Raw genomic sequence first — 13,574 nt, forward strand, 5'->3', positions numbered from 1 at the left:
GGTGCACCATCCGGATAGCATCATATGGGTGGTTTTGGTGAGAGGTTTTTTGGTCTGGAAATTAGACCAAAATTCAGGTCTTTACCTTCTCTAACTTGCCTGAGGTCTAGCTTAGGGGAACCTAAATGAGAGGTTTGCTAATAACCTTTTAGAAAATTTACAGCTCTGGTCTTTATAAGAACAGTTATGATTTGTATTGTGCATTATCAGTTTTCTGAGGCCATTTGTTCTCCTGGAAACTATCTGTGATCCTCCAAATCACGTTCCTTTCCCGATAACTTGGGCTGTCATTCTTGTTTGTTTATATTTTCAGGCAAGATGCAATAGAATGAAATTGCACGTGGTAGAGAAATGTGTAAATGGAAGGAACACAGATGAAAACCACCGAGTCCAGATGGTTGCTGCTAATAACTATAGCTGACGGTGAATGCTGCTGGCATCAGCTCCTTGCCTCACTTTTTTGCTGTATAATAGTCCATTGGTCTAACGTGGGTTGTGATACAATGATAGTGAACAAGGCATTCAAGAAAGTCCATGTTTGTTGCTGCTGGCGGAAGCGTGGTGGGCAAGGAAGAGAAATTTAAATCCAGACTGTCAGTATAGGGAGGATAAATCTCTTGCTGATAGAAGTTGCTGGAAGCATTTAAGGGTCTGCTTTTTCAGGACGTTTCTTGGGGTTGACTAAAATGAAAGATAGTTGCTTCATTTTGTATCCACCAACTGTTAAGGAAGAGGCAAAATGCTTATGGGACTTCTGCATCAGCCTGGGTGTGCATATCTGAGCTGCTTATTCCCTGCTGTCTCCGCAGGCTGTCAGGTCTCGGTGTGCTCAGCTGGTCCAGGCTTCAGTGCTGGCAGCTAGTCTCTTGAGCTTTGTGACTCTGCAGATCCAGGGTGCTTGCTCTCTGGTAGTTTTTTAGATTTTCTTTTTATAATTAATATTTTAGTTTGTATGGATTTAAAAAATTTTACTTATCTGATTATATTCCCTTTCTCAATATTTAGAATGTATTTTTAATCTGGGAACTCATGTATTCCTTGAACATTCCTAGTTTTTGTTGTTGTTTATTTGTTTGTTTTTAGGGCCTCACTCTTGGCATATGGAGGTTCCCAGGCTAGGGGTCCAATTGGAGCAACAGCTGCTGGCCTCTGCCACAGCTATAGCAACACCAGATCTGAGCCACATCTGGGACCTACACCACAGCTCACAGCAACACTGGGTCCTTAACCTGCTGAGCGGGGCCAGGGATCAAACTTGCATCTTCATGGATACTAGTTGGGTTTGTTACCGTTGAGCTTCAATGTGAATTCCCATTCCTAGTTTTTGTATCTTTAAATATTGCTTCTCTTCCATTCTCTTCACTTTCTTTTGCCATGACACCTCCTAGGTATTTGTGGAACTGTCCTTCATGTTTCTTAACTGCTATCTCATAATTTTCTATTTTTCTTTCTGGTCTACATTCTGAGTGAATTCCTTAGTATTATCTTCAGATTTACCAGTTTTTTCATCAGTTCTGTCTAGTCTAAAGTACCTTGTGTACTGAGTTTTTAATTTAATGACGGTATTCTTCACTTACATGCTTTTTGTTGATTCCTTTTTAGCCATCTGTTAAGTTCTGCTTTTTTGCTTTTCAGTTTCTTATTTTAATTAGCTTTTGAGCATCTTAAGTATACTTTTTGATTTTTAATTGAAGTATAAAAATCTTCTATTAGTTTCAGGTGTATAACATAGTGATTTGATATTTTCATACATTACAAAATGATCTCCACAGTAAGTCTAGTTTCCGTATGTCACCATATTATTGACTATATTCACTGTGCTGTACATCACATTCCTATGATTTATTTATTTTATGAATGGAAGTTGATAGTACCTCTCAATCCCCTTCACTTATTTTGCCAATTACACATACCTGTCTCCCTTCTGGCAACCACCAGTTTGTTTTCTGTATCTGTGAATCTCCTTCTGTTTTATGTTTGTTCATTTGTTTTGTTTTTAAGATTTCATATATAAGTGAAGTCATATTGTATTTTTCTGTCTTCATTTAGCATAGCAGATCCATCCACATTGTTGCAAAAGGCAAGATTTCATTCTTTTTTATTGCTGAGTAATATTCCATTGTATGTATGTATGTATATGTCTTCATTCATTTATCTATTAATGAACTCTTGGGTTGCTTCCATATCTTGGCTATTGTAAATAATGCTACAGTGAACGTTAGTTTGCATATATCTTGTCAAATTAATGTTTTTCTTTCCTTTGGATAAATACCCACAGGTGAAATTTCTGGATCCTATGGTAGTTCTATTTTTAATTTTTTGATGAGTAGTTTTCCATAGTGGCTGCACTAGTTTACATTTTCACCAACAGTGTACTAGGGTTCCTTTTTTCCCACGTACTCACTAACATTTATTATTTGTTACCTTTTTGATGATAGCCATTCCGACAGGTTTTGCTTTGTGTTTCTCTGATGATTGGTGATGTTGAGCATCATTTCATGTGCCTGTTGGCCATCTGTGTGTCTTCTTTGGAGAAATGTCTATTCAGATCCTCTGCCCATTTTTTAATTGGGTTGTTTGTTTGTTTAAAAATATTGAGTTGTATGAGTTTCTTAAATATTCTAGATATTAACCCCTTATCAGATATATCATTTGCAAGTGTCTTCCATTCAGTAGGTTGTTTTTTCATTTCATTGATAGTTTTCTTTGCTATGGAAAAGTTTTTAGTTTGATGTGGTTTCATTTGTTTATTTCTGCTTTCGTTGCCTTTGCCAGGGAAGACAGATAAAAAAAAAAAAAAAAAATCCTAAAGACCAATGTCAAAGAGCTTACTCCTGTTTTCTTCTAGGAGTTTTATGGTTTCATGTCTTAAATTTGTCTTTAATTTGGTTACATATACTTATTTTGTTAGACTAGTTTATATTCATTTCATCTGAAATGAATTAGTGGTTTGCTGGCATTAGAGTTCTTCATGTACTTTTAGAGCTGTGGTTTTGAATGAGATATACTTTTTAATTGTTTTCATTCATTCATTTTCCACCTCTCTGCTCAGTTTTCACTGTTAAGCAATTTATGGTTGTCTCTGTCTGGCTTCCACAGAGCCCCAGGCCAGAACTGCAATGGTGTCTCAGTTACTTGGGCAGTCACAGGCTGCTCCCCTGAGTTCCTGATTGCTGGATGGTCTATGTTTTCCCCCTTCTGTAGGCTACAGCTCCATATGAGGTAAGGAGCTACTGCCTTTCTTTCAGGAATAGAGAAGCCCTCCTCCATTTTCACGTCTGACCCTGCTTTCAGGTATGATGCTAGGTCTGACTCTGTTCTTTGTGGGTTATGGTTAGCCACCCAAATTTTGTAGGTTTCATGCATCCAGTTTCAGTGCCTGTTTTTAGATCTTGAACTTAGGCACCCTTTAAAGGCTTTAACTTTGAGGATTTATCTCCCTGTGTTTCCGTCCCATATCTATTTCACAAAAAGTTTTATATTGTTTTTGATCTTGTCTGCATCCTTTTGGTTTTCTTGTTTCCTCTCTCATTGCTGTGTGTGCGGAGTAGAGGGGATCCATCAAAGAGCGAATTTACTTGCCATCTTAACCCTCACATGGGCTGAGGGTTTAAAGGAAACAAAGTGAGAGATATTTGGTTTTACATAGTACTAAAAGCTAACCACAAAAATGCTTTTCTGTGTGAGTTCAGTGACCCATAGCATAGAGTTATTTAAACTCCTCTTTTAGAGGCTTCCAGCCCCCAAAAGATGAGTGAGATTAAGCAGGTGGGATTTATTAGGATGCCATGGTTCTCTTCAAGGATTTCACCTTTTATTTTTCATTTTGAGGGTAATTTTAAGAATTCAGTTGTTTCCAAACACCCAAATAAATACCCACCATTCTAACTAAATAGAGTCTTGAAGATGTCAGAGCCTGCAGTTGTGTTTGTCTTGATGCCAGGTCACCCTGCTTGTAGATGCTGAAAAACGAAGAGGTGAAAATGTAAATAATGTGTTTGAAGGAGAGAGTGAGAGATAGCTGTCTTTCGCCGGGTGAGGTGCCCCTTCTTGATGCTCTCTGCAGCTGCCTGGGTTTCCTTCTCTCCCAGCCCTTCCCGGAGGGATTGTATTTTTTTTGTTTGCAGTTCCTCATTTCCTCATTAGCCATGGCTTGCTTGAATATGAGGAATGCTGCCATCTTTTTTATTTGCAATGTTTCTCAGAGTTCCTGTCATAAGGTAGGTTTTCAACAGATGTGTGGGATTTTTCTTTTGTTTATTTAGTAATAAATTATGAGTAGAACTAAGGGTGGAAAGAAACAGGAATAACTTGGAGCCAAGTTACCAGTGACAAAGGCAGGATGATTTCTAATATTTTAGTATCTGATGTGCTCCTCAGCCCGTTTTTCTAACTGTGCCACTGAAAGCTCACAATCTCACTGTCAGTTAAGTGCATTGAGGACAGGAATGCAAGGAAAGTAAGTCACCACTATTTCTAATAGAATGTATGCAGGAAGACAGGTATTTTTCAAGTCCAAGCGTAGGTCTTTGGTGTTTTGATGGAGAACAAGGTTAGGGGTTTCTATCTGAGCAGCTCCAAAGGCCACCGCTCATGAAGGGATGCTTCTACTTGGAAGCTAGATCCCGAGAGCAGCTCTTTTCCCCACATGGCCAGGGACATGGATGGGAGAGTGGAGCTCAGTAAATCCCCAGGCAGTTATCTGCTAGATTAAATTTCCTTAATTCTTGGCAAAGTTGAGTGAAGCATGTGTACACTCTGCACCTGGATTGCAGTTGCCTCCCCTGCTTCCTTGGACCCAGGTCTTGTTTATGATGGAGGTTTGTTTGAAATTATCTGCAAATTTCAGTTTTGTGTTTTTGATTAGAAAGTCAGGCAAAATGCTCTGGACTCAACAGAGAAAAAGCCAGCTCCTCCTAGTGGAACTTTTCTTAAAACCTTATTGTTTCCAAGGGGAAAAACTTTATTTGTTTCTTTCATAAGAACTTTATGGGAATAAGAATACTTTATTGTGAATTTTAAAAAAAGTTGCAAACACAAGGACACATTGACCAATTATACTTAAAATAGTGAAGCAAAGAAACATTAAAGTAAATTAAAAATACTGGTATAAGGCTTTCAGTAAAGAAGAGGAAAAATATTGTCAAGCTTGAGCATAGTTGAACATAAATTACTTAACTTCATATTTGATTGTATTTCTGGAGGTTTTAAGTATTTTCTGATAAGGTCATTGTGCCCCTCATTGATGCCTTTGGTTGGAGGTATTTGATGTGTCTCTTTTCCTTCTCTCATAAACGGTATGTTTTCTAGCATTCTGTCCGTAAATCTCTGCTTATTGACTCATGCTCAGGGGAAATGGAAAAAAAAAAAAAAAAAAAACAGTGCTTTTTATCAGGTCGCCACTTAGACTAGGTTATGGTCCATATTTGGCATGTGTATACCTACCTCTCATATTTTTGGCTTGGAGATTGTGCAGACCAAAGGAAAGCAACTTCAAACTCTGTTGCCCACTCTACCCCCCTCCCCTGCACCAGCCTTTTACAGGTACAATATGCAGTCATTTTTCATACTGTGAGGTTTACAGTGAACTTTGTTTTAAAAATTGACAATCTGGAGTTCCTGTCATGGCGCAGTGGTTAACGAGTCTGACTAGGAACCATGAGGTTGCAGGTTCGATCCCTGGCCTTGCTCAGTTAAGGATCAGGCGTTGCCGTGAGCTGTGGTGTAGGTCGCAGATGCGGCTCGGATCCTGTGTTGCTGTGGCTGTGGTGTAGGCCGGCGGCTACAGCTCCGATTAGACCCCTAGCCTGGGAACCTCCATATGCCGCAGAAGCGGCCCTCGAAAAAAAGCAAAAAAAAAAAAAAAGACATAAAAATTGACAATCTGAGAGCATCTGTCAACATAAAATCATTCAGATATTTATCCATCTTAGTCTCTCCTCTACAACAGCCTTAGTGGGTCTGTTTGCTTATTCATTTATTCACCCATTTTTTTCCCACAAATATTTATTGAGCTTCTACTATGTGCCAGCTGCTGAGCACAGCAGGGGTTTTTCAGAATGTATTCAGCAGACTAGGTTCTGGGGAGATGTGCCAGTTAGGACATGTTTGACTGCAAGAAAACTCAATGAAAGGAGGCCTAGGGCAAAAGGAAAATTCCAAGGTTGGCTACTTCATTCCTTCAGCTATGCTAGTGAGGGGCCCCAGGTCCATCTTTTGGCTTTACTCTTTGTAACATGTTGGCCAGTCCTCACAGGCTGACTTGGGACTTACTGCTGTTCTAAGTGTCACATGAAGAGTACAGTGTCTAATATGGGGGAAAAAAAGTTAATTTAAGATCCAAAAAGACTCTCTCAAAAATCCTCCTGACGCTCGTTCTTATTGTCCAGAATTGCCTAATATTGTCCATTCCTACAGTTAATTGGAAGACAAATGGAAATACCATGACTAGTCTATACCATACATTCTCAAAATGCGGCTTGGGCGTCATTGGGTATATCTGAGACCCTTTCAAGAGATTCACAAGGGCAAAACTATTTTTATAATAATGCTGAAATGTTGTGTTGATTATTTTGGTCACAGGTCCCAACACTTTGATAGACTGGACATCCTGTGCAGCGCTGCCTGGGCCGGTGGCTCTTCGAAGTTGGGACTGCTTAAATGCTCAGGTGTTTGCGTGGAACTTTAGGAACCCACTTTGCTTTCTAAAAGATAATTTGAGAACCACTGCTCTAGGACTCTCTCTTGCCAAGGTCTTCGACTTTTTTTTTTTTTTTTGGCCACACCTGCAACATGCAGAAATTCCTGGGCCAAGGATCAAACCCATGTCGTGGCAGTCACCCAAGCCATAGCAGTGACAACAGTGGATCCTTAACCACTAGGCCACCAGAGAACTCTATATATTTCTTGATTTCTAAATTAAGGGAAATGTTTTTGTTTGTTTTTAACAAATTAGGACACTTTGCTCCAGCCTAACACCTAATTGTTTCTTCACTTTTTGTCATCTTTCTTTCTTTCTTTCTTCTTCTTCTTCTTTTTTTTTTTGGGTCATCTTTTTAGGGCCACACCTGAGGCATGTGGAAGTTTCCAGGCTAGGGGTCGAATCGGACAAATCGGAGCTGCAGCTGCCGCAGCCTGTACCAAAACCACAGCAATGTCAGATCCAAACTGTGTCTGCAACCTACACCATAGCTCACAGCCATGCCGGATCCTAAACCACTGAGCAAGGCCAGGGATCGAACTTGTTTCTTCATGGACACTAGTTGGGTTCATTACTGCTGCACCACAACAGGAACTCCTGACATCTTTTTTTAGAGAATGCTCAAGTGTGTGGATGCTTTCGTTTCCTTCTTCCACTGTAATGAATTGTGCTTTGTGAACTCCGTATTTCTTGTGACATTTCCACAAAATTTTTGAATGTGTCCTTATTCTAAAGAACAGAATATTATAAAAATGGGGACATTTTAGCTCTCTTACCTGTTGCCTGCTGATCCATGTCGGTTTGGCAGCTCAGGCTATGAACTCTTGGAGACAATGGTTGGACTACAGTGTATCTTCATGCCACAGGTGATTTGAATTCATAAAGTAGTACTTAGCAAGCAACAAAGTAACTTTTGACCAATTTATAAATGAGAGGGAAGGGCAAATGCAGTGTGATCCCAGTCTGACACCATTTTGACCCTGTCTTTTTCCAGTATCTTAGGTGTTTAGTGGACCCCATGGCTAGTTTTCCTTGCCACTTTTTTCCTCCTCTTCTCACCTCCTGCTTTCCTCTGATTGGCAGGAAACAGGGACATGAATAAGCACACGGAAATTTTTCATAGGGTAGTCATTTCCATTTAGGTGTCTGGGTGTCTATGCTCATAAGACTTTCCCTTTAGTTCATTCTACATAAGAATTTTTGAAGGTCATTTTATTTTTTCCTAGAAATATGTACTAAGAAGATGTATTTTCTGGTGTTGATCTTTTTTTTATTTTTTATTTTTTAGCCTCTGTATATGGAGACATTGAAATCATGATTCAATTCCTTGGGAACCTGGGTAAATGTGCTACAAGAGAAATATTCAAGAAATGAAAAAGGGAATTTCCTTCTACCTTTCCATGCCCTTTGCTTTTGCTACCTTAGTATGTATTAGTATATGTATGAGTGTGTGCAAAATACTTATAAAATCCTGAGTTTTGAGGAAATATGTCATTGAACATCCACCTTTCTTTTCTGCATTTATTTTGTTTTTTGTTTTTTTGTCTTTTTAGGCCCACACCTGCAGCATATGGAAGTTCCCAGGCTAGGGGTCGAATCGGAAGCACAGCTACCAGCCTACACCACAGCCACAGCAACGTGGGATCCAAGCCATGTCCTCGACCTACACCACACCTCACAGCAACGCCAAATCCCTGCACCACTGAGCAAGGCTGGGGATCGAACCCACATCCTCATGGATACTAGTTGGATTTGTTTCTGCTGCGCCACAACGGGAACTCCTCTTTTATGCTCTTAAGTAAAATATGCTGAACAATATTTCTTTAGTTGTTTGTGTGAAATGGATATAGGCATAGACATTCATGGGAGGGCATGTTATACACTAAGCAGAATCCAAAGAAAGCCAAGAATTTACATTTGGGGAGATATCAAGGATTTTGCTATCCATCAAAAGATTTGATATCATTCAAAAGTGTAGTCACTTTTCAGTTGTCTAATAAGTTTTCATATTAATTGAGTTAACAAAATTCCATGCATTTGTGAAAAAAGTTGAAATCACAGTGAATCTGAAGAATCATTCCCATTTTACAAGGCGAGTCTTTTTATGTGTGTGTGAAATACATGGACACTGCCTCATATCTGAGCATAGGCCACCTCATTCATATTCTTACTTTTGGGCCAATAAGTTTGTGGTAATTATATCTCTAGAAGTTAAAATAGTTTTTCTGTAATTGTGGAAAGTAACTTACATAGAAAAGTACATAAATATGGTTTACACTTTCGAATATTATTAAAAAGTTAATACATATATTATTGCCATCCAGGTCAAGAAATCGAATACTGCCAGTACCTTGAAAGCCATTTTCACATATCCTCCTGATAGTACTGCTTCCTTTCCTCTCAAGGTAGCAGGTTTCTTGGCTTTTTTAAGGATAATCACTACAGTTTAGTTTTACCTGTTTTTGAACATTATATGAATGAATCATATCACATGTATTCTTATGGGTTGGTTTCTTTTTCTAAGCATTATGATTGTCCATTCGTCTCTATGCCTATAATAATAGTTTTTTCATTGCTGCGTTGTATTTCCTTGTATGAATAGTTTATTTATCCATTCTACTCTTGATTGGCATGTGAGTTGTTTTCAGTTTAGATCTATTATGAATAATACTGCTACAAACATTCTGCTAGTGTACATAAACACTTAAGCTTATAGAGTACTTTGAGGGAAAGCTTTTGGATTTTTGTATAATTATTCTATGATTTACTGAGAGGTGTGTGAAAATTTCCTACTATGATTGGAATTATTTTTCATTGTAGTTATGTTAATTTCTGTGTGATACTTTAAATTTAATATTTTGTGTTACATTTCTATGTTATTAGATGCATGCATGTTTAGAATTGTCACATCTTCTGGGTGAATTGAACATTTTATTATTATGAAGTAATCCTGTTTACCTTTAGTAATAATTTTTGTTTAAATTGATACTATATAACTCTTTTAGTTAGGTTAACATAGTATTTTTTCCCCTATTTTTTTAGCCTCTCTAATCCCTATAGCCTATGTTTTAGCTGTGTCTTTTGTAGCAGCTTATATCTTTTTTAAAATTTCAAAACTAATTTTTGGCTTTTACTTGGAGAATTTAATCCATTTGGATGTTGTATAATTACTGATATATTTGAGTTTAAATCTTCCATTTTATTTTGTGCTTTTTATTTATTTTGTCTATTCTATATTCCTTTTTCTCTCCAATCTTGACCTTTTGGGGGTTATGTGTTTTTTATTACAAATATTTCTCTTCTGACATCTTGGAAATTATATATTGCCTTTTTTTATTCTATTAGTGGGTAGCCTAGAAATTATGATATGCATTTTTGAAATTTTAAAATCCAATGTTAACACTTTTATCCTTTTCCTAGAAAATTCAAAGACTTTAGAACTCTTTTAAGTCTGTCATTCTCCCGGCATATATACTATTGTTTTGTATTTTTATTTTCTGTGTGTGTGTGTGTGTGTGTGTGTGTGTGTGTGTGTATGTGTATATATACATATATATTCTGTGTGTGTGTATATATATACAACCACAATTATACTATTTTTATATTATAAATCTTAATTTAAAATTTCCTACATATTTACCAATTTTGATTTTTATTTCTTCTTGCATCTCTAGATTTCCATCTGGGGTCATTTTCCATCTGCTTGAAGAGCATCCTTTAGAGCAGGTTTATTGGTGACAAATTATTTCAGTGTGTCAAAAAGGCTTTATTTTACCTTTATTCCTGAAGAATATTTTAGCTGGGTGTTGTATTCTAGGTTGGTCCTTTTTTTTTTTTTTCCTTTCATTGCAACGAAGATATGTCTTCTAGCCTTTTTCTCCCAGTATTTCTGTGTCTTACCTGTTTGTCTGAGTTATTTTCCCATTGTTTTTACTTTCTATATATTGAATTCTGGATAGTTTCTTCTGATCTGTCTTCCAAGTTCATCAAATCTCTTTTCAACAGAGTCTAATTAGTTAAACCCATCTGTCAAATTGTTAATTTCAGTTATTTTGTATTTTTAGTTCTAGAATTTGTGCTGTGTTTTTTTCATCTACAGGGTCATTATTTTAAATAGTTTTTAGTTCGTTGATGAAATTTTGGCTTTTTTCTTTACAAGAAACCCTCTTAGTTACTTTATAATTTTTGTCTAGTTTTTATCTTGAGTACCTATCTGTTTTGTTTTGTTTGTCCTTGTCCATTGTTTTTGGGTTGTTCATGTGTTCTTTTCTTCCCGTGTGTTTATCTTTAGCTAATTTTTGTTCGAATTTTTTTTTTTTAAGAAATAATTAGAAAGCTGTGATAAGGTTATTTTCTTCCAGAGAGGAATTTTGTTTACATCTTCTAGGCACTGGCAGCATTAGCAACCTCGGCCACCTTAATGAAGTTTCAGTTGTCAGCTAAGCTATAGTGTGTATGCAGGCAGGATAAAACTAGAAACTCAGTATTTTTCAACCTCGAATGGATCGAAAATGATCATCAGTAAATCCTAAAACCATTAGGAAAAAAATAGTCATAAATTTATAATGGATAGATTCGGTTGACAACCTGAAACCACTAAGTTTCAACATTAAGATACCATGAGACAATCAAATATTATATGTTCCTTTTGATTTGATTCAAAGTACACACCACCACAAATGAAGTATTCTTATAAAAGAACTAACCCTGAATCTTACGAAACCTCTAGATCTAGCTATTAGTTTATAAGCAATACAGAAGATAGCAAAACATGTTAAACAACACTACAGGAATGCTAAATGCACAAGTGTCAGACATTTTGTAGGCCAAATGTAATATACCTATTGCTTTCCATATACAGAACTTTTTAAACACTTTCACCTAACATAATTTAGCTCTCCCTTCTGGAAAGGGAGATAACTCAAAAAGAATGCCTGGTTATTGCACCTAGCTTCAAATCCAGGAGTTCTGGATAATGTCGGTTTCTATTCCATCGTTGTTATTTTCTGCAATTTATAGCTCTTTAGCTAATTTATGTACTAGTAATATCCTTTATATATGCAGTGGTAGGTGGGGGAAAATGAAAGAGACGGGAATTTTAAAAAATTATATGACAGGAGTTCCCGTCGTGGCGCAGTGGTTAATGAATCCGACTAGGAACCATGAGGTTGCGGGTTCGATCTCTGCCCTTGCTCAGTGGGTTGATGATCCGGCGTTGCTGTGAGCTGTGGTGTAGGTTGCAGACGCGGCTTGGATCTTGCCTTGCTGTGGCTCTGGTGTAGGCCGGGAGCTACAGCTCCAATTCGACCGGGAACCTCCATATGCCGCTGGAGCAGCCCAAGAAATGGCAAAAAGACCAAAAAAAATTATATGACATAACAAGCAAGACATATACAGATAGCATCCCAAAACCTGACTCATTTTGACCAAGCAGGCATAATTTGCACCTGATGATAGAGTGCTTCTGGGTGTACCTGGCTTTGTGGCTTGGAAGATCAGCCCCAGTCACTGAGGCCTGCCATAAGCCTTTTCCAGAATCTGCATCTTCTACACAGGCTTTAAAGAGCAGTGGATCTGCTGGGTCACAGCAGAGCACTTCAGCATGGACAGACAAGCTATGCAGTGATGGTTGCTCTGGGCCCTACCCATATTTTCTCATTGTCAGGCAGGTGGGTAAAAGCTGATAAATGGTCTAAAATTCATGCAGTATGTTCCTTTCAGAGCCCAGACCTGTCAGCCAAGCATTTTGCCTCTTAGCAGGTATAAGGTATAGCAGTTATTCACTCTATATTTTGTTTATTGTTATTAATTTTGAGTCAGTAGTTAGTATATGTGGCACTAAATTGAAAAGGTGCAAAAATGTGTGCAGTGCAAGTACAGAGAAGGGCAGTTCCTCTCCTGTACTTGTCATCCAGCTACCAGGGTCTCCATAGTGGAGTCAACTGCTGGCACTAGATTCTTGTATATCCTCATTTAAAAAAGGGTATATCCTGGGAGTTCCCTTTGTGGCTCAGCGGTTAACGAACCCAACCAGGATCCATGAGGATGCGGGTTGGATCCCTGGCCTCACTCAGTGGGTTAAAGATCCGGCGTTGCCTTGAGTTGTGGTGTAGATCGCAGACATGGCTCGGATCCGGCGTTGCTGTGGCTGTGGTGTAGGCCAGTAGCTACAGCTCAGATTCGACCCCTAGCCTGGGAACTGCCACATGCGGCATGTGGAGCCCCTAAAATAGCTAAATAAATAAATAAATAAATAAATAAATAAATAAATAAATAAAAAGGGTATATCCTGACCTGATACAGACCATTGGATTACAAGAAACTTCCTGAAGTGGGAGGCCCTGTTATGTTCATGGGATTTATATCCCACGCACCTATATCTTCCTATGCTCTAGATTCTACCTGCCTGATACCTTGACTGGGGCAGACCGGTGTAATGTGCTGTATGCTGAGTTGATTTCTCTGAGGCAGGTGAAAGTGAACTGCTTTCTCATATCCTCAGTTTATCCCCTTGGAGAAAAGCATTTACCAGTATTATAACTCTATTCTAGGTGCCAAAGGTGGTACTGATTTGCCCCAGGGAGGACCCATATCTGAAAGTGCAGCTTGAGCTGGAGTCGCCATTTGATTGTTTATGACAGCCTAATATGACTGACTGATATCACTGGCCCCTCAGCTGGGGAAGTGGGGCCCCCTGCGAATCATCACATGTGTGACTCCATGTGCGTGTGTATCGATAGTCCAGTGGCTTTCACTTTGGCCATTCCTACGAGAAGAATGTAATGATTCTGGGTCCCTGTGTGAGGGTGATGCCTCGTGGATTTGTATTACCTTCTTTATGGACCTCTGGTTTCCTGTTTCCTTACATGAAGAG

General features: G+C 38.3%; 1 protein-coding gene across 2 annotated transcripts in view; it reads left to right on the forward strand.

Annotated features, from left to right (window-relative positions):
- The window catches only part of FANCC (FA complementation group C), a 271,146-nt gene that overhangs the window by 64,511 nt on the left and 193,061 nt on the right, over positions 1–13,574 (forward strand). Inside the window, exon 2 of one of the 2 annotated variants that reach the window (XM_047755023.1) lies at positions 6,583–6,668. The exons of the other annotated variant lie outside the window; for it this stretch is intronic. The gene's annotated coding sequence lies outside the window, so the exon portion shown is untranslated. The remainder of the gene's footprint in view (positions 1–6,582; positions 6,669–13,574) is intronic. 2 annotated transcript variants of the gene reach the window in all.

The sequence above is a fragment of the Phacochoerus africanus genome, chromosome 12 (assembly GCF_016906955.1).
Source record: "Phacochoerus africanus isolate WHEZ1 chromosome 12, ROS_Pafr_v1, whole genome shotgun sequence".
Lineage (NCBI taxonomy): Eukaryota > Metazoa > Chordata > Mammalia > Artiodactyla > Suidae > Phacochoerus > Phacochoerus africanus.